This window comes from Rutidosis leptorrhynchoides, chromosome 7, assembly GCF_046630445.1.
Source record: "Rutidosis leptorrhynchoides isolate AG116_Rl617_1_P2 chromosome 7, CSIRO_AGI_Rlap_v1, whole genome shotgun sequence".
Lineage (NCBI taxonomy): Eukaryota > Viridiplantae > Streptophyta > Magnoliopsida > Asterales > Asteraceae > Rutidosis > Rutidosis leptorrhynchoides.
This window is the reverse complement of record NC_092339.1, coordinates 23,042,642-23,066,393: the sequence shown is the minus strand read 5'-3', so window position 1 is coordinate 23,066,393 and position 23,752 is coordinate 23,042,642.

Genomic DNA, 23,752 nt, shown 5'->3' with positions numbered 1-23,752 from the left:
GTTGATCATATATTTTAATCCGTTCATCGAAACTATTCGATATTTAAATGAAAAGTCATTGATTTTTCGCCAGCTTTCCAAAAACATGTATATCATATACCTTTTACCAGTAATATATGTATTTAATTCGAGATTCATTATAAACTGTTTAACGACGAAATTTAGCATACAAGCATGCATAAATATAAATACTCGAGCACTAGACATGGATACACAATTAATATATAAAAAATAAGATATGAATACTCACGTATCAATATTGTAATTCAATATTGAGGAAAGTACGTAGACGCAACAGAGATGATAAACACTAGGTTTGATTTGCAAACAATACCCATGAATATTACCCATAACCTCCATAGTTATAACCCATAATTTCCTTAGCTCTATCCCGTTTGAAAACCCATTTTGAAAGTGACACGCTCATGACCTTGTCGTAGTATTTTATGTATAAATAATAATAATACTAATACTAATACTACTAATAATGATAAGATTAATAATAATATTAATCTTAATAATAATAATAATAATAATAATAATAATAATAATAATATATAATTTAAATATATACGGAGTAAAATGATTGAGGAAACAAAGAACCAGATCGAGCTTTTATAGTACTTTGGCCTGAAACAGTACCCAATGCGATCGCATGGGGTTAACCCTTTGTGGCCATGCAATCGCATGGCTAGGGATTCCAGCTCACAATGTTTTGTCCTAATGCTTGTCGACATAATTAAATAATATATATATATATATATATATATATATATATATATATATATATATATATATATATATAATTTAAATTAATTAATTATATATTATATTTTATTCTCGTGCATAGTTGATTTGTAATTTTTGTTCCGATAAGTCGTATGTCATCACGCGACTTATGTCCCGGTTCTGGTTTTTTGAATGTCCTTTCGTACACTTAGAAAACTTGCATTTTATGTTTCGTGACTCGTACTCTTGTCAATATATAGTCTTAAATTATCCATAAACTATACCACTCAAAGTATATCTTAAACTTTCAAGTATTTTGGTCATTTACTTCTATAAATCATCGTCTCATTATATACATATACATATATACATTTTCATTTTAAAATAGTGTTTTACTGTAGCAAAGTTTTTTTACTGTAGCAAATAGTGATTTTCGAAAACACTGTAGCTTTTCGGGTACTGTAGCAATTCGAAAATACTGTAGTAAATTTGTGTTTTACTGGTTCATCTTAAATGTTTTAGTTAACTTATCTAAATATCAATCAGATAATCAAACCAATAAGGTTAATGCACAGTATCATTTTCATAACACTTTGTTACGTTTTCAAGTTATAGTATATATATGTATCTATTTACATATATCGTTGAGAAAAATCGAAGAGTATTTGAATAGTTTAAAATTTTGATATTCAACTTCATAGACTTTGCTTATCGTGTCGAAAACGTTAAAGATTAAGTTTAAATTTGGTCAGAAATTTCCGGGTCATCACAGTTGGTGAGTTCATAGTTTTAATGTTTTGCATAATCTGTACATAAAGGTGGATTACAAGATTTCAGTTGTTTCATCCAGAAACGTTTATCAAAATATTCTACGAAATTGAGCACCCTGGTAACTAAACTTAACGTATATATAATTTATACTCTTTGTATAATCATCTTAATAATACAAGCAAACCAACGTGTACACTTCTCAAATAGTATACGTCCATTAAAAGGCTAGTGCTCTAGCTCGGACGGGGATATCAAGCCCTATGGATCCATATACAACTACTCGCGCTCACCAATTCTTATAACCGGCAGTTACTAGTTACCAAAGCTAAGGGATTTTTGGTTCAAACTCAGTGTAGAATTTAGTATGTACTTGTAGTAGAATTTAGTATGTACTTGTATCCATTGCGTTTAAAATAAATTGCAAGTATTCTCAGCCCAAAATATTTAAAGCATTTAAAAAGGGATCTATAAACTCACCGTAGCAGCACATAAAGTCGTTCACCGAAATGTGACCGAAACTTAGAATACCAAATAACCGTAGATCTCAACCTAGAGAACATATGTTGGTCAATAATTGTCTATCAAGCTAGGTCAGGTCATAGTGTATCACAATCCTAATGCTCGGGATCGACATACAAAAGTTATCAAAAGTCATTTCAAAAAGTCAATCTGACTCAATACAATAGTTGAATGATCATGGCAATCGAAACATTTTAACATTTCACATAGTTTCCTAATTTTTGTAAAATTAAACTATAGTTTTTATAAGACTTTAAAATATGATAAAACAATCAATTTTGAAAATTGTTCAATAAAACGAGACGTGTCTTATATAAGAATTCATTTACTCCGCTGGTAATATTTAAAAATTCAATTTATCAATCTTATAAACAAGTTGTTTAAATATTAATTGCAGATTCAAAAGCAATTTCAATTAACGTCAATCATAATTCAGTTGATCATATCTTTTAATTCGTTCATCGAAATCATACGATATCTAAATGAAAAATTATTGATTTTTCGCCAGCTTTTCAAAAACATGCATATCATATACCTTTTATTAGTAATATATGTATTTAATTCGTGATTCATCATAAACTGTTTAACGACAAAATTTAGCATACTAGCATGCATAAACATATATACTCGAGCACTAGACATGTATACACTATTAATATATAAAAGATAAGATATGAATGCTCACGTATCAATATTGTGATTCAATATTGCAGGAAAGTACGTAGACACAACGGAGATGATAAACACTAGGTTAGACTTGCGAATAATACCCATGAACATTACCCATAATCTCCATAGCTATAACCCATAATTTCCTTAGCTCTATCCCACTCGAAAAGCTTATTTTGAAAATAATTGCTCATGACCTCGTCGTAGTATTTTATGTATAATAATACTAATAATAATACTCTTAATTATATGATTAATAATAATATTAATCTTAATAATAATAATATTAATAATAATAATAATAATAATAATAATAATAATAATAATAATAATAATAATAATAATAATAATAAATATAGAGAGCAGAGATTGAGATATATGTGTGTGTGTGTGTCGAACAAACTGGCCAATTTATAGAATGTTTCTGAATCCTGACTGCCATGCTATCGCATGGGTTTTATGCATATTTCTCATGCGATCGCATGGCCCCAAAATCCAGCTCACAATTTTTTGTTGTTTTGTTTGTCGACATATTTTTATAATATATATAATTTATATTAATTAATTATATATTATATTATATTCACGTGCATAGTTGACTTTTAATTTTTGGTCCGATGACTTGTACGTTTACGCTCGACTAATGTCTCAGTTCCGGTTTCTCGAATGCATTTTCGTATGCTTAGAAAACTTGTACATTACGTTTCGTGATTCGTACCTTTGTCAAAATATAATCTTAAATTATCAATAAACTATATTACTCAAAGTATAACTTATACATTTTAGTAATTTGGTCATTTGCTTCTATAAATCAACTCCTCGTTGTTTATTAAAATATATTTAATAATATTGAAACGTTTTATATCTAATTCAATTCTATGCATTATCACATTGTAAAATATATATTTTCGTTTAGAAAAATATAAATTTGTATATAATATTTATTTATCAAAGGGAACAATAAATGGGTGTTACTATTTTTTACAAAAATAATTTCGAACCTTAATATATATATATATATATATATATATATATATATATATATATATATATATATATATATATATATATACAATATATATAAATACTTTTTCTATACACGTTGCAAGTTATTTATATATCAAATACAGTCAAAAAGGAAAGATTTCTTAAATCAAGGTGGACCTCTCAACAAAGTCTTATCACAATACTTACAGGATTTATAATTGTTGAAATATCTGCTAATCCAATCGTTGGTATTATCTTCTAATTTCGTAGATGAATATATTAAGCATATATTGAGACAAATACGTTTAATCTAAAATATTATACATTTAATACTTTATTAACGTTTTCAAGTTATAATATATATATATATATATACATATATATATATATTCATATCCATTTATATATTCGTTCGTGAATCTTCGAGCATAGTCAAAAGGGTAATTGAATGTATGAACATATTCCAAAATTTTCGAGACTCAACATTACAAACTTTGCTTATCATGTCGGAATCATATAAAGATTAAGTTTAAATTTCGTCGAAAATTTTCGGGTTGTCACAGACCACCATCACCACCACAACGGATTAATTGTTGCTGTGTTCAAGTTCTTTCTAAAGCAACTAGGGTTTCTGTTTTATGCGGGACACAAAACCATCGATCATCATACAAACTTGCTTCTATTTTGGTTTGACACCACAACAATACCACCTGCTCGCCACTGTACCAATCTGATCACCACTTGCAAGCCGTTGCCTTCATTTTCTGTTGTCTGATTTTAATTCGGTCACCATCGAACAACACCACCATCGGTTGAACACCTCCTAATTTACTGCTACTGTACGCTTGATGATACGAGGGTGATGATGACCGATAATGATGAACGAAGATGATGATTGAGTGATGAACGATGATGATGATTGAATGATAGACGATGATGATGATGAATCGAAACCCTTGAGAAATCGTGAGATTCTTATGCGTTTCTGATTTTGCTAACTTGTTTCTGTTATGAGCCGCCTGTAATCACGATTCACTTTATTAGGTATTATAATTATCTTTATCTTTATTATAATTATTATTATTATAATTATTATAATTATTATTATAATTATTATAATTATTATTATTATTATTATTATTATTATTATTATTATTATTATTATTATTATTATGATTATGATATAATTATGATTATGATTCAAGGTAATGATGATACGAATAATATCTTATAAAGATAATGTAACGAGAACATTAATGATAAATGATTCGATGATAATGATCTTAATATTGATAATGAAAATAATAAGATGATGATGGAATAAAAAGATAATGACGAGATGATTATGATTGTATCACGATAGATGATGATGATAGTAAACACGATCTTAAAACAATAATATGATGTTATTAATAATGATAAAGATGATGATACATGATATTAATGACGATGATGAATGTGACATTAAGAAAGATGAGGACTATGATAAAATTTAAAATGATGATGAGTACAAATGATGATGATGTATATTACATGATATAAATGTTATAGAAGATGAAATTTGAAACAGAAGTAATTTGGGTTAAAAAGAAATGGGGATGGAATTAAATCATAAATTTAATGACATAGGAACGATTAAAGGCGTTAACGGGTTAGCGTGAGGTCGCGGGTTTGAGCTCGGGCCGGGGCAGTTTATTTTTAAGCCTTTCCCATTTAAGGTAGTTATTTTATTTATTATCATTATTATTACTATTATTATTATAAGTATTATTATTAAATAATATCATTAAGTTTATTATTAGGAGTATTATTATTATGATCTAAATCTTTATTATTATTATTATTATTATTATTATTATTATTATTATTATTATTATTATTATTATTATTATTATTATTATTATCATTATTAATAAAATTATCATTTTATAATTTCTATTATTACTATCAGTGTCATTATTTTCCTTAAATCCAGTATTAAAAAAAATTAATAATAATTTTTACAAAACTAAAGATATATATATATATATATATATATATATATATATATATATATATATATATATATATATATATTACATAAAGTATACTAATACTACATAAAATTTTGTTTTAAATAATAACATTAATTAGAAATCAAATAAGTATCATAATGTATTATAAGTATTAATAAAATTATATGTATAAGAGTATTAATCTTAATACATAAAATAATATATATACACTTGTTGGTTACGATCATGTGTTTTAATATATATATATATATATATATATATATATATATATATATATATATATATATATATATATATATATATATATATATATATATATATATATATATATATATATATATATATATAATGATATAGGTTCGTGAATCCGAGGCCAACCCTGCATTGTTCAATGTCGTCAAATGTATTTTTACTACAAAATACAGTATTGTGAGTTCATTTGCTCCATTTTACTCTTTAAATTTTTGGGACTGAGAATACATGCGCTGTTTTTACAACTGCTTTATTAAATGCTTTTGAAATATATTTTTGAACTGCGAATACATGAAATGCTTTTATAATGTTTGACGAGATAGACACAGAAAAAACATTCCTCGGATGAATTATTATGTAGACAGAAGTTCTGTGGATTATTATTGAATTAGTTGGACGTGATAATTGCCACTAATTGTTGTGAATATTTTCCCCTGATTATTATTGCTTGGTAACCTAAGAATTAGAATCGGGTATGGCCCTAATTCACGCGAATCCTAAAGGTAGCTACCGGGTTTAACACCCCCACCCAGAATGTTCACTAGACGGAAGAGCTAGTGGGCGTGGTGTTTAGTACTTCGAAGTTTATATATTATACAGACGAGATGTTCTGTTTTGGGGATATTTTTTATGCGCATTAAATGTTAAGGTCGGTTACCAAGCCAAGAAATGAATGAAAAGTGAATGTTATGTATCGAGAGAATGATTTTATACACAGGTTATGTGTATGATATTTTTGTACACGAGATATGTGTACGGTTGCTAAGATTTATGAAAATGGTTTTGTACACGAGATAGGTGTACTGTATTTAAATCTTGTGGTCTATCAAAATGATGAATTTTATTGTTTACGATAAACTTATGAACTCACCAACCTTTTGATTGACACTTGAAAGCATGATTATTCTCAGGTATGAAAGAAATCTTCCGCTGTGCATTTACTCAATTTAAAGATATTACTTGGAGTCATTCATGGCATATAGAAGTAAGTACCTTGCAATGGAACCAAATGTTGGAGATTTCGTCCAGGTGGATTAGGACGGGTCTCTACACCAACAACTGGTATCAGAGCGTCAGGTTTGACGGGGGTCTCGGTTATAGGAGTCGGAGTATGCCCTGTGGTTGCCACGGGAGTGGATCGTCCACATCAAAAACGAGTTCTATTGATCGTATAGGGTATCTGGTTAGACAATATTTTTTCTGATTCGTAGTAATAGTTGGATTTGTTAGTGGCGAGTTGTGGATTTCCGATTTAAAGGGTCCTGGCTACCTGCTACATCTTTTGGCTATTCGAAACGTGAGCAAAATCAGAGAAAGTGTTGTTTATAGGATACGGATACGATGTCGAAGTTTAGTCCAATGAGGTTTGATGTAGAGAAATTTGATGGGATGATCAATTTTGGCTTATGGTAGGTTCAAGTCAAGGATGTGTTGATTCAGTCCGGGTTACACAAGGCATTGAAAGGTAAACCCACCTTTGTTCCCGGCAATGATTCTAGCAGTAAGTTCGATGAAGAAGAATGGGATGATATGGATTTGAGGGCAGCAAGTGCGATTCGCTTGTGTCTTGCAAAAAACGTGCTTGCAAATGTGCACGGGTTATCAACGGCAAAGGAGCTTTGGGTTAAACTAGAGTAGTTGTACCAGGGCAAGGACATCTCAAATCGGTTGTGTCTTAAAGAACAATTTCATACTCTGCGTATGGATGGGGGTTCAAAGATTTCAGATCATCTAAGTATTCTTAACGGTATTGTTTCAGAACTGGAGGCTATTGGAGTTAAAACGGATGATGAAGATAAAGCTTTGAGGTTGATATTATCTTTATCATCGTCTTATGAACACATGAAACCTATTTTGATGTATGGGAAGAAAACTCTGAAGTTTGAAGACGCTACTAGCAAGCTCCTATCCGAGGAGAAAAGACAGAAAGGTAACGGGGTCTCGTCATCAGGAGATACGATAGTGTTGTGTTCGGATAGGCAAAAGAGAAACTCTGGGAAGAATCTGGTATGCTGGAGGTGCGGGAAGACTGGGTATGTAAGGGTTAATTATCCAGGTGGAGCTAATCGGGCAAATGGCTCCAAAGACGCTAACATTGTCTCCGTTGTTACGGAGAGTGACAAATTCCTCTGAAGTCACACCATCCTCATGGTGTGTCCGTGCCACCATGGAAAGAGATGTTCGTTAGCGGCTCCACAATTGCACATAGGCACTGGTTTGGCATTGGTGCAGGTTGTGTGGTGGAAACTGATGTTATAGCTGATGAAACTTCCAGGGAAAGCCAAACAGGAAGTTGCACCATAACTGTTCAGCTGGTTATACAACATGTGCTGAGGTGAAATGCTTGGAATGTGATATTCTAAGTGTGATACTCTTTATGGTGGGGTATGATAATTCTGTTTAGAGTAATGATTGTCTATTATGACAATGATTGTCGGGTCTTGACAATGTTCGATGAAGATGCAAGTTTTGTCTCTTGGGAGATAATATCAACGACATGAAGATGAGGATCTTGAAGTTGTCGTCGAGGAAGCGTCTACATCAGTTATCCTTGCAATATGAAAGCATGGTTATCTTCTTCTATCCAAAAGGTGGAGATTTGTTGGATATAGTTTTGGTTAGAAGAATTGGATATGGTTGCATAGTATTTGTGAAGGATGTTATCCCACATAGGTGGGAGGAGAAAGTTGGAGGTAGGTGACTTGGTTATAAAAGGAGGGCTAAGTCTTCATTCCAATTTGCACCAATCAATACACTTTAAGTATTTGATTATTTCTTTCTTTCTTACCCTTGTTTGAGAGTTGTATTAGTTAAATATTTTAGAGAGTGTAGTTGGCTTAAGAGAGTCGTCTATATCATTGTAACAATTTGTGATATAGTGTATTGCTCTCTTTGGGGGCCGGTGGGTTTTCTCCTGTTTTGGAGTTTCCACGTTAAATCTTGTGTTGTGTATTGTTCTTATTTCTTTACTATTTTTCATTGGGCGTTTGTTGAGAATTAGTGAGGCCGTAATTTCCCAACAATAATATTTGCTGAAATTTATATGAATGAACTGAGCTTTAAATGTGTTTTCCTTGGTATAACTTTTATTGAATATTATGTAACACAAACAAACATATTTAAAATGAAAGTTGAAAAAATGACCTTATATGTCAATACTGCACACTTCTTAAGGGGCATATAGTCATATAGACAGAGTACTTTTTATTTTAGAATTCATAAACAAATGTACATTACATATTAAATTTTATCTTCAATTCTGTACAAGGTACATCATGCAACATACGATTATTGTAAAGGCATATATAAAAAGAATAATTTGGTAAGCAATATTCTGAAAGGCATTGGACCCGTGATGATTTCTATAGCATCCCACATTATATTAGTAATGATGTATCCCATGTAAAATTTGATACTACCTACGTCCTATTACAAATATCAAATTACTTTATGCACATTATTTTAGGAAACCCTACTAACTTCATTCTCCACCAATAAAAAATCTTTTCTTTTCATAATAACCTCTTCTCGTTGGTTGAAATACAAAGTAGACACTTAAATTGAGACATTCTAAAATGATAATATGGACTTTTGTAGTGACACGGAGGGAGTACCATTATGAACAAAGCATCATAATGGCTTCTATGATAAGCATGCCATCAAATTCACTTTTGCATCCACGACATTATGTTATTACGAATAACTTACACATATCCTTCACATAAATCCCAATATTACAAAAAATGACACATTAGCTGCAATGCAAATATATACAAAAGGCATTTGAACGGTTGTGTAAACAAATTCGTCAATGTAGAGTCAATACTGTCAATAAGATAAGAGTTTACACTCCAATGTGTATGATTAAAACTAGGAGAGTAAAATTACCAACCTCCGTTATGGAAGCTCGTCACAACATTGAATGTTACTAGGTCCCAATTTTATCTTTAACCATCCAATTGAAAATGGATTGTCTTCTCGAGTTTTTTTATGAGCGAAAAAGACAAAAATTGAGCGGATGAAAGAGTAGTAGGCATTCTTGAGTTGTTCTGTTAAGTGGAAAGTTTGTAGCCTGCAAGGGAAGAGTAGTGTTTGGTTTAATATAGTACGTGCAAGTTACAATATTAAAGATGTTGGAATCAACTTCGTAGACTCATTTAGCAGAATCATTGGCGACATGGACAACATAGTTTTTTGGTCAGAAGTGTGGCTGGGAAACAGGCCACTTAAAGACTGTTTTCCCAGGCTCTATCACTTCGAAACCAATCGAGAAGCAAAGGTCAGGGGCAGAATCTTATGGTCTAGTGGATCGTTCGTTGCTACATGGTGCTGGATCCGAGAGTTATCAAGCCTTGCAAATTCTGAGCTAAACACAATCATCAGCCTTCTTAATTCGTATTCAAAGCAAGACAAAGCCGTGAACTCGTGGAATTGGTGAAATGTCCCGTTCTTATTGATTAAAAACGTTCCATATTAATTGATTTCGTTGCGAGGTTTTGACCTCTATATGAGACGTTTTTCAAAGACTGCATTCATTTTTAAAACAAACCATAACCTTTATTTCATAGATAAAGGTTTTAAAAAAACTTTACGTAGATTATCAAATAATGATAATCTAAAATATCCTGTTTACACACGACCATTACATAATGGTTTACAATACAAATATGTTACAACAAAATAAGTTTCTTGAATGCAGTTTTTACACAATATTATACAAGCATAGACTCCAAATCTCGTCCTTATTTAAGTATGCGACAGCGGAAGCTCTTAATAATCACCTGAGAATAAACATGCTTAAAACGTCAACAAAAATGTTGGTGAGTTATAGGTTTAACCTATATATATCAAATCATAATAATAGACCACAAGATTTCATATTTCAATACACATCCCATACATAGAGATAAAAATCATTCATATGGTGAACACCTGGTAACCGACATTAACAAGATGCATATATAAGAATATCCCCATCATTCCGGGACACCCTTCGGATATGATATAAATTTCGAAGTACTAAAGCATCCGGTACTTTGGATGGGGTTTGTTAGGCCCAATAGATCTATCTTTAGGATTCGCGTCAATTAGGGTGTCTGTTCCCTAATTCTTAGATTACCAGACTTAATAAAAAGGGGCATATTCGATTTCGATAATTCAACCATAGAATGTAGTTTCACGTACTTGTGTCTATTTTGTAAATCATTTATAAAACCTGCATGTATTCTCATCCCAAAAATATTAGATTTTAAAAGTGGGACTATAACTCACTTTCACAGATTTTTACTTCGTCGGGAAGTAAGACTTGGCCACTGGTTGATTCACGAACCTATAACAATATATACATATATATCAAAGTATGTTCAAAATATATTTACAACACTTTTAATATATTTTGATGTTTTAAGTTTATTAAGTCAGCTGTCCTCGTTAGTAACCTACAACTAGTTGTCCACAGTTAGATGTACAAAAATAAATCGATAAATATTATCTTGAATCAATCCACGACCCAGTGTATACGTATCTCAGTATTGATCACAACTCAAACTATATATATTTTGGAATCAACCTCAACCCTGTATAGCTAACTCCAACATTCACATATAGAGTGTCTATGGTTGTTCCGAAATATATATAGATGTGTCGACATGATAGGTCGAAACATTGTATACGTGTCTATGGTATCTCAAGATTACATAATATACAATACAAGTTGATTAAGTTATAGTTGGAATAGATTTGTTACCAATTTTCACGTAGCTAAAATGAGAAAAATTATCCAATCTTGTTTTACCCATAACTTCTTCATTTAAAATCCGTTTTGAGTGAATCAAATTGCTATGGTTTCATATTGAACTCTATTTTTATGAATCTAAACAGAAAAAGTATAGGTTTATAGTCGGAAAAATAAGTTACAAGTCGTTTTTGTAAAGGTAGTCATTTCAGTCGAAAGAACGACGTCTAGATGACCATTTTAGAAAACATACTTCCACTTTGAGTTTAACCATAATTTTTGGATATAGTTTCATGTTCATAATAAAAATCATTTTCTCATAATAACAACTTTTAAATCAAAGTTTATCATAGTTTTTAATTAACTAACCCAAAACAGCCCGCGGTGTTACTACGACGGCGTAAATCCGGTTTTACGGTGTTTTTCGTGTTTCCAGGTTTTAAATCATTAAGTTAGCATATCATATAGATATAGAACATGTGTTTAGTTGATTTTAAAATTCAAGTTAGAAGGATTAACTTTTGTTTGCGAACAAGTTTAGAATTAACTAAACTATGTTCTAGTGATTACAAGTTTAAACCTTCGAATAAGATAGCTTTATATGTATGAATCGAATGATGTTATGAACATCATTACTACCTTAAGTTCCTTGGATAAATCTACTGGAAAAGAGAAAAATGGACCTAGCTTCAACGGATCCTTGGATGGCTCGAAGTTCTTGAAGCAGAATCATGACACGAAAACAAGTTCAAGTAAGATCATCACTTGAAATAAGATTGTTATAGTTATACAAATTGAACCAAAGTTTGAATATGATTATTACCTTGTATTAGAATGATAACCTAATGTAATAAACAAAGATTTCTTGAGGTTGGATGATCACCTTACAAGATTGGAAGTGAGCTAGCAAATTTGAAAGTATTCTTGATTTTATGTAACTAGAACTTGTAAAATATATGAAGAACACTTAGAACTTGAAGATAGAACTTGAGAGAGATCAATTAGATGAAGAAAATTGAAGAATGAAAGTGTTTGTAGGTGTTTTTGGTCGTTGGTGTATGGATTAGATATAAAGGATATGTAATTTTGTTTTCATGTAAATAAGTCATGAATGATTACTCATATTTTTGTAATTTTATGAGATATTTCATGCTAGTTGCCAAATGATGGTTCCCACATGTGTTAGGTGACTCACATGGGCTGCTAAGAGCTGATCATTGGAGTGTATATACCAATAGTACATACATCTAAAAGCTGTGTATTGTACGAGTACGAATACGGGTGCATACGAGTAGAATTGTTGATGAAACTGAACGAGGATGTAATTGTAAGCATTTTTGTTAAGTAGAAGTACTTTGATATGTGTCTTGAAGTCTTTCAAAAGTATAAGAATACATATCAAAACACAACATGTATATACATTTTAACTGAGTCGTTAAGTAATCGTTAGTCGTTACATGTAAATGTTGTTTTGAAACCTTTAGGTTAACGATCTTCTTGAATGTTGTTAACCCATTGTTTATTATAACAAATGAGATGTTAAATTGTTATATTATCATGATATTATGATATTTAATATATCTCAGTACGATGTATATACAGTTAAATGTCGTTACAACGATAATCGTTACATATATGTCTCGTTTCAAAATCATTAAGTTAGTAGTCTTATTTTTACATATGTATTTCATTGTTAATACACTTAATAATATATTTACTTATCATTTAACATAATTAACCAAGTGTATCAATATCTTAATATGATTCATATGTACCTAGTAAGACGTTGTTATAACGATAATCGTTATATATATCGTTTTCGAGTTTCTTAAATTAATAGTCTCATTTTTATGTATATAACTCATTGTTAAAATACCTAATGAGATACATACTTATAATAAAAACATGTTAACTATATATATAACCATATATATGTCATCGTATAGTTTTTACAAGTTTTAACGTTCGTGAATCACCGGTCAACTTGGGTGGTCAATTGTCTATATGAAACATATTTCAATTAATCAAGTCTTAACAAGTTTGATTGCTTAACATGTTGGAAACATTTAATCATGTAAATATCAATCTCAATTAATATATATAAACATGGAAAAGTTCGGGTCACTACAGTACCTACCCGTTAAATAAATTTCGTCCCGAAATTTTAAGCTATTGAAGGTGTTGACGAATCTTCTGGAAATAGATGCGGGTATTTCTTCTTCATCTGATCTTCACGCTCCCAGGTGAACTCGGGTCCTCTACGAGCATTCCATCGAACCTTAACAATTGGTATCTTGTTTTGCTTAAGTCTTTTAACCTCACGATCCATTATTTCGACGGGTTCTTCGATGAATTGAAGTTTTTCGTTGATTTGGATTTCATCTAATGGAATAGTGAGATCTTCTTTAGCAAAACATTTCTTCAAATTCGAGACGTGGAAAGTGTTATGTACAACTGCGAGTTGTTGAGGTAACTCAAGTCAGTAAGCTACTGGTCCGACACGATCAATAATCTTGAATGGTCCAATATACCTTGGATTTAATTTTCCTCGTTTACCAAATCGAACAACGCCTTTCCAAGGTGCAACTTTAAGCATGACCATCTCTCCAATTTCAAATTCTATATCTTTTCTTTTAATGTCAGCATAGCTCTTTTGTCGACTTTGGGCTGTTTTCAACCGTTGTTGAATTTGGATGATCTTCTCGGTAGTTTCTTGTATAATCTCCGGACCCGTAATCTGTCTATCCCCCACTTCACTCCAACAAATCGGAGACCTGCACTTTCTACCATAAAGTGCTTCAAACGGCGCCATCTCAATGCTTGAATGGTAGCTGTTGTTGTAGGAAAATTCTGCTAACGGTAGATGTCGATCCCAACTGTTTCCGAAATCAATAACACATGCTCGTAGCATGTCTTCAAGTGTTTGTATCATCCTTTCACTCTGCCCATCAGTTTGTGGATGATAGGCAGTACTCATGTCTAGACGAGTTCTTAATGCTTGCTGTAATGTCTGCCAGAATCTTGAAATAAATCTGCCATCCCTATCAGAGATAATAGAGATTGGTATTCCATGTCTAGAGACGACTTCCTTCAAATACAGTCGTGCTAACTTCTCCATCTTGTCATCTTCTCTTATTGGCAGGAAATGTGCTGATTTGGTGAGACGATCAACTATTACCCAAATAGTATCAAAACCACTTGCAGTCCTTGGCAATTTAGTGATGAAATCCATGGTAATGTTTTCCCATTTCTATTCTGGGATTTCGGGTTGTTGAAGTAGACCTGATGGTTTCTGATGCTCAGCTTTGACCTTAGAACACGTTAAACATTCTCCTACGTATTTAGCAACATCGGCTTTCATACCCGGCCACCAAAAATGTTTCTTGAGATCCTTGTACATCTTCCCCGTTCCAGGATGTATTGAGTATCTGGTTTTATGAGCTTCTCTAAGTACCATTTCTCTCATATCTCCAAATTTTGGTACCCAAATCCTTTCAGCCCTATACCGGGTTCCGTCTTCTCGAATATTAAGATGCTTCTCCGATCCTTTGGGTATTTCATCCTTTAAATTTCCCTCTTTTAAAACTCCTTGTTGCGCCTCCTTTATTTGAGTAGTAAGGTTATTATGAATCATTATATTCATAGATTTTACTCGAATGGGTTCTCTGTCCTTCCTGCTCAAGGCATCGGCTACCACATTTGCCTTCCCCGGGTGGTAACGAATCTCAAAGTCGTAATCATTCAACAATTCAATCCACCTACGCTGCCTCATATTCAGTTGTTTCTAATTAAATATGTGTTGAAGACTTTTGTGGTCGGTATATATAATACTTTTGACCCCATATAAGTAGTGCCTCCAAGTCTTTAATGCAAAAACAACCGCGCCTAATTCCAAATCATGCGTCGTATAATTTTGCTCGTGAATCTTCAATTGTCTAGAGGCATAAGCAATCACCTTCGTTCGTTGCATTAATACACAACCGAGACCTTGCTTTGATGCGTCACAATAAATCACAAAATCATCATTCCCTTCAGGCAATGACAATATAGGTGTCGTAGTTAGCTTTTTCTTCAATAACTGAAACGCTTTCTCTTGTTCATCCTTCCATTCAAATTTCTTCCCTTTATGCGTTAATGCAGTCAAGGGTTTTGCTATTTTGGAAAAGTCTTGGATGAACCTTCTGTAGTAACCAGCTAGTCCTAAAAACTGGCGTATGTGTTTCGGAGTTTTCGGGGTTTCCCACTTTTTAACAGTTTCTATCTTTGTCGGATCCACCTTAATACCTTCTTTGTTCACTATGTGACCGAGGAATTGAACTTCTTCCAACCAAAATGCACACTTTGAAAACTTTGCGTACAATTCTTCCTTCCTCAATACTTCTAACACCTTTCTCAAATGTTCAGCGTGTTCTTGGTCATTCTTTGAGTAAATAAGTATGTCATCAATGAAAACAATGACAAACTTGTCAAGGTATGGTCCACACACTCGGTTCATAAGGTCCATGAACACAGCTGGTGCATTAGTTAAACCAAACGGCATGACCATAAACTCGTAATGACCGTAACGTGTTCTGAAAGCAGTCTTTGGAATATCATCTTCTTTCACCCGCATTTGATGATACCCGGAACGTAAGTCAATCTTTGAATAAATAGACGAGCCTTGTAGTTGATCAAATAAGTCATCGATTCTCGGTAGTGGGTAGCGGTTCTTGATGGTAAGTTTGTTCAACTCTCGGTAGTCGATACACAACCTGAATGTACCATCTTTCTTCTTGACAAACAAAACAGGAGCTCCCCACGGTGATGTGCTTGGTCGAATGAAACCACGCTCTAAAAGTTCTTGTAATTGGCTTTGCATTTCTTTCATCTCGCTGGGTGCGAGTCTGTAAGGAGCACGAGCTATTGGTGCAGCTCCTGGTACAAGATCTATTTGAAATTCAACGGATCGATGTGGGGGTAATCCTGGTAATTCTTTCGAAAATACATCGGGAAATTCTTTTGCAATGAGAACATCATTGATGCTCTTTTCTTCAGTTTGTACTTTCTCGACGTGTGCTAGAACAGCATAGCAACCTTTTCTTATTAGTTTTTGTGCCTTCAAATTACTAATAAGATGTAGCTTCGTGTTGCCCTTTTCTCCGTACACCATTAAGGGTTTTCCTTTTTCTCGTATAATGCGAATTGCATTTTTGTAATAGACGATCTCTGCTTTCACTTCTTTCAACCAGTCCATACCGATTATCACATCAAAACTCCCTAACTCTACTGGTATCAAATCAATCTTAAATGTTTCGCTAACCAGTTTAATTTCTCGATTCCGACATATATTATCTGCTGAAATTAATTTACCATTTGCTAATTCGAGAAAAAATTTACTATCCAAAGGCGTCAATGGACAACTTAATTTAGCACAAAAATCTCTACTCATATAGCTTCTATCCGCACCCGAATCAAATAAAACGTAAGCAGATTTATTGTCAATAAGAAACGTACCCGTAACAAGCTCCGGGTCTTCCTGTGCCTCTGCCGCATTAATATTGAAAACTCTTCCGCGGCCTTGTCCATTCGTGTTCTCCTGGTTCGGGCAATTTCTAATAATGTGGCCCAGTTTTCCACATTTATAACAAACTACATTGGCATAACTTGCTCTGACACTACTTGCTCCGCCATTACTCGTTCCGACACCATTTGTTCCTTTCGTTCTATTAACCCCTGATCCGTAGACCTCACACTTCGCCGCGCTATGACCATTTCTTTTACACTTGTTGCAAAATTTGGTGCAGAACCCCGAGTGATACTTTTCACACCTTTGGCATAGTTGCTTCTGATTGTTGTTGTTGTTGCGGTTATTATTGTTGTTGGGTTGATTGTTGTAGTTGATGTTGCTGTTGTTGTTGTTGTTGTTGTTGTTGTTGTTGTTGTTGGGCCGTTTGTTGTAGTTGCGATTGATGTTGCGATTGTTGGGATAATTGTTGCGATTATTGTTGTAATTGCTGTTGTTGTTGTATTGGTGATTCTTATCACCGTTTTCCTCCCACTTTCTTTTGACTTGCTTCACATTGGCCTCTTCAGCAGTCTGTTCTTTAATTCTTTCTTCAATCTGGTTCACTAGCTTGTGAGCCATTCTACATGCCTGTTGTATAGAGACGGGCTCGTGTGAACTTATATCTTCTTGGATTCTTTCCGGTAATCCTTTCACAAATGCGTCGATCTTCTCTTCCTCATCTTCGAATGCTCCCGGACACAATAGGCACAATTCTGTGAATCGTCTTTCGTACGTGGTAATATCAAATCCTTGGGTTCGTAACCCTCTAAGTTCTGTCTTGAGCTTATTGACCTCGGTTCTGGGACGGTACTTCTCGTTCATCAAGTGCTTGAATGCTGACCACGGTAGTGCGTACGCATCGTCTTGTCCCACTTGCTCTAGATAGGTATTCCACCATGTTAACGCAGAACATGTGAAGGTATGCGTAGCGTACTTCACTTTGTCCTCTTCAGTACACTTACTTATGGCAAACACCGATTCGACCTTCTCGGTCCACCGTTTCAATCCGATCGGTCCTTCGGTTCCATCAAATTCCAAAGGTTTGCAGGTAGTGAATTCTTTGTAGGTGCATCCTACACGATTTCCTGTACTGCTAGATCCAAGGTTATTGTTGGTATGTAGCGCAGCCTGTACTGCGGCTATGTTTGAAGCTAGAAAAGTACGGAATTCCTCTTCATTCATATTCACGGTGTGTCGAGTAGCCGTTGCCATTTTCTTCAAAATAGTCAAATGGAACAAGTTAATCATACAGAATATTAAGAGTAGTTAATAGTATTTCGTAGCATAATATGAACTCATTTATAAAAGCTTTTTCTTCATATTAGCGTTTTATAAGTTTAAATTCGGGTAGTACCTACCCGTTAAGTTCATACTTAGTAGCTAATATACAATTCAACTACTACAATTCTATATGAAAAACTTATTATAATAATATTTCGCGTTCAAACTTTTATACAATATTTTACAAACTTACAATACCGCTTATTTTACATAAAGCATGAAATATAGCACACAATAACTTTGATACAAGATAGTTGTGAAGATAATTCTAGCTAGTACACAAGTCGTTCAGCAAAGGCAATAAAGACACGTAATTCATACGTCCAGAAACAAGTCATGCATTCTGGTTTTACTAGGACTACTTCCCATCCTTGGTCTTGTGGAACATAACCGTTATGGCCGTTGATAAGACAGCGTGTTGTAACGTCGTCAAAGGGACGAGGGTTACGTAATGTCCAACAGTCCCGTAATAATGTAAAAACCTCATTTCTTACCCCAATTACCGACTCCGTCACTTGTGGAAACGTTTTGTTTAATAGTTGTAGCCCGATGTTCTTGTTCTCGCTTTGGTGAGAAGCGAACATTACTAATCCGTAAGCATAACATGCTTCTTTATGTTGCATGTTAGCCGCTTTTTCTAAATCACGAAGTCCAATATTTGGATATATTGAGTCAAAATAATTTCTTAACCCGTTGCGTAAAATAGCATTTGGGTTCCCCGCAATATATGCGTCAAAGTAAACACATCGTAACTTATGGGTTTCCCAATGTGATATCCCCCATCTTTCAAACGAAAGTCTCTTATAAACCAAGACATTCTTGGAACGTTCTTCGAATATCTTACAAACTGATCTCGCCTTAAATAGTTGTGCCGAGGAATTCTGGCCGACTCTAGACAAGATTTCATCAATCATGTCTCCGGGTAGGTCTCTTAAAATATTGGGTTGTCTATCCATTTTGTGTTTTTAAACTGTAAAATAGACAAGAGTTAGATTCATAAAAAAATACTTATTAATACAAGCAATTTTTACATATATCATAAAGCATAAGAACACTATATTACATATATTACACCACACGAATACAACTATCTTATTCCGACTCGCTCATTTCTTCTTCTTCGGTTTTGGTTCGTTTTGCCAAGTTTCTAGGGATATATGATGTTCCCCTAATACGAGCCGTCATTTTCCACATTGGTTTAGAAAAACCTGGTGGTTTAGAGGTTCCCGGGTCATTGTTACAACTTAAGGACTTCGGGGGTTGACGATACATATAAAGTTCATCAGGGTTGGAATTAGATTTCTCTATTTTTATGCCCTTTCCCTTATTATTTTCTTTTGCCTTTTTAAATTCAGTTGGGGTAATTTCTATAACATCATCGGAATTCTCGTCGGAATCCGATTCATCGGAGAATTGGTAATCCTCCCAATATTTTGCTTCCTTGGCGGAAACACCATTGACCATAATTAACCTTGGTCGGTTGGTTGAGGATTTTCTTTTACTTAACCGTTTTATTATTTCCCCCACCGGTTCTATTTCTTCATCCGGTTCCGATTCTTCTTCCGGTTCCGATTCTTCTTCCGATTCTGACTCTTCTTTCGGTTCCTCTTCGGGAACTTGTGAATCAGTCCACGAATCATTCCAATTTACATTTGACTCTTCATTATTATTAGGTGAGTCAATGGGACTTGTTCTAGAGGTAGACATCTATCACATAATATCAAACACGTTAAGAGATTAATATATCACATAATATTCACATGTTAAAAATATATAGTTTCCAACAAAATTTGTTAAGCAATCATTTTTCAAGTAAACACGGTCGAAGTCCAGACTCACTAATGCATCCTAACAAACTCGATAAGACACACTAATGCAAAATTCTGGTTCTCTAAGACCAACGCTCGGATACCAACTGAAATGTCCCGTTCTTATTGATTAAAAACGTTCCATATTAATTGATTTCGTTGCGAGGTTTTGACCTCTATATGAGACGTTTTTCAAAGACTGCATTCATTTTTAAAACAAACCATAACCTTTATTTCATAGATAAAGGTTTTAAAAAAACTTTACGTAGATTATCAAATAATGATAATCTAAAATATCCTATTTACACACGACCATTACATAATGGTTTACAATACAAATATGTTACAACAAAATAAGTTTCTTGAATGCAGTTTTTACACAATATTATACAAGCATAGACTCCAAATCTCGTCCTTATTTAAGTATGCGACAGCGGAAGCTCTTAATAATCACCTGAGAATAAACATGCTTAAAACGTCAACAAAAATGTTGGTGAGTTATAGGTTTAACCTATATATATCAAATCATAATAATAGACCACAAGATTTCATATTTCAATACACATCCCATACATAGAGATAAAAATCATTCATATGGTGAACACCTGGTAACCGACATTAACAAGATGCATATATAAGAATATCCCCATCATTCCGGGACACCCTTCGGATATGATATAAATTTCGAAGTACTAAAGCATCCGGTACTTTGGATGGGGTTTGTTAGGCCCAATAGATCTATCTTTAGGATTCGCGTCAATTAGGGTGTCTTTTCCCTAATTCTTAGATTACCAGACTTAATAAGAAGGGGCATATTCGATTTCGATAATTCAACCATAGAATGTAGTTTCACGTACTTGTGTCTATTTTGTAAATCATTTATAAAACCTGCATGTATTCTCATCCCAAAAATATTAGATTTTAAAAGTGAGACTATAACTCACTTTCACAGATTTTTACTTCGTCGGGAAGTAAGACTTGGCCACTGGTTGATTCACGAACCTATAACAATATATACATATATATCAAAGTATGTTCAAAATATATTTACAACACTTTTAATATATTTTGATGTTTTAAGTTTATTAAGTCAGCTGTCCTCGTTAGTAACCTACAACTAGTTGTCCACAGTTAGATGTACAGAAATAAATCGATAAATATTATCTTGAATCAATCCACGACCCAGTGTATACGTATCTCAGTATTGATCACAACTCAAACTATATATATTTTGGAATCAACCTCAACCCTGTATAGCTAACTCCAACATTCACATATAGAGTGTCTATGGTTGTTCCGAAATATATATAGATGTGTCGACATGATAGGTCGAAACATTGTATACGTGTCTATGGTATCTCAAGATTACATAATATACAATACAAGTTGATTAAGTTATGGTTGGAATAGATTTGTTACCAATTTTCACGTAGCTAAAATGAGAAAAATTATCCAATCTTGTTTTACCCATAACTTCTTCATTTTAAATCCGTTTTGAGTGAATCAAATTGCTATGGTTTTATATTGAACTCTATTTTATGAATCTAAACAGAAAAAGTATAGGTTTATAGTCAGAAAAATAAGTTACAAGTCGTTTTTGTAAAGGTAGTCATTTCAGTCGAAAGAACGACGTCTAGATGACCATTTTAGAAAACATACTTCCACTTTGAGTTTAACCATAATTTTTGGATATAGTTTCATGTTCATAATAAAAATCATTTTCTCAGAATAACAACTTTTAAATCAAAGTTTATCATAGTTTTTAATTAACTAACCCAAAACAGCCCGCGGTGTTACTACGACGGCGTAAATCCGGTTTTACGGTGTTTTTCGTGTTTCCAGGTTTTAAATCATTAAGTTAGCATATCATATAGATATAGAACATGTGTTTAGTTGATTTTAAAATTCAAGTTAGAAGGATTAACTTTTGTTTGCGAACAAGTTTAGAATTAACTAAACTATGTTCTAGTGATTACAAGTTTAAACCTTCGAATAAGATAGCTTTATATGTATGAATCGAATGATGTTATGAACATCATTACTACCTTAAGTTCCTTGGATAAATCTACTGGAAAAGAGAAAAATGGATCTAGCTTCAACGGATCCTTGGATGGCTCGAAGTTCTTGAAGCAGAATCATGACACGAAAACAAGTTCAAGTAAGATCATCACTTGAAATAAGATTGTTATAGTTATACAAATTGAACCAAAGTTTGAATATGATTATTACCTTGTATTAGAATGATAACCTACTGTAAGAAACAAAGATTTCTTGAGGTTGGATGATCACCTTACAAGATTGGAAGTGAGCTAGCAAATTTGAAAGTATTCTTGATTTTATGTAACTAGAACTTGTAAAATATATGAAGAACACTTAGAACTTGAAGATAGAACTTGAGAGAGATCAATTAGATGAAGAAAATTGAAGAATGAAAGTGTTTGTAGGTGTTTTTGGTCGTTGGTGTATGGATTAGATATAAAGGATATGTAATTTTATTTTCATGTAAATAAGTCATGAATGATTACTCATATTTTTGTAATTTTATGAGATATTTCATGCTAGTTGCCAAATGATGGTTCCCACATGTGTTAGGTGACTCACATGGGCTGCTAAGAGCTGATCATTGGAGTGTATATACCAATAGTACATACATCTAAAAGCTGTGTATTGTACGAGTACGAATACGGGTGCATACGAGTAGAATTGTTGATGAAACTGAACGAGGATGTAATTGTAAGCATTTTTGTTAAGTAGAAGTACTTTGATATGTGTCTTGAAGTCTTTCAAAAGTGTAAGAATACATATCAAAACACAACATGTATATACATTTTAACTGAGTCGTTAAGTAATCGTTAGTCGTTACATGTAAATGTTGTTTTGAAACCTTTAGGTTAACGATCTTGTTGAATGTTGTTAACCCATTGTTTATTATAACAAATGAGATGTTAAATTGTTATATTATCATGATATTATGATATTTAATATATCTCAGTATGATGTATATACAGTTAAATGTCGTTACAACGATAATCGTTACATATATGTCTCGTTTCGAAATCATTAAGTTAGTAGTCTTATTTTTACATATGTATTTCATTGTTAATACACTTAATAATATATTTACTTATCATTTAACATAATTAACCAAGTGTATCAATATCTTAATATGATTCATATGTACCTAGTAAGACGTTGTTATAACGATAATCGTTATATATATCGTTTTCGAGTTTCTTAAATTAATAGTCTCATTTTTATGTATATAACTCATTGTTAAAATACCTAATGAGATACATACTTATAATAAAAACATGTTAACTATATATATAACCATATATATGTCATCGTATAGTTTTTACAAGTTTTAACGTTCGTGAATCACCGGTCAACTTGGGTGGTCAATTGCCTATATGAAACATATTTCAATTAATCAAGTCTTAAC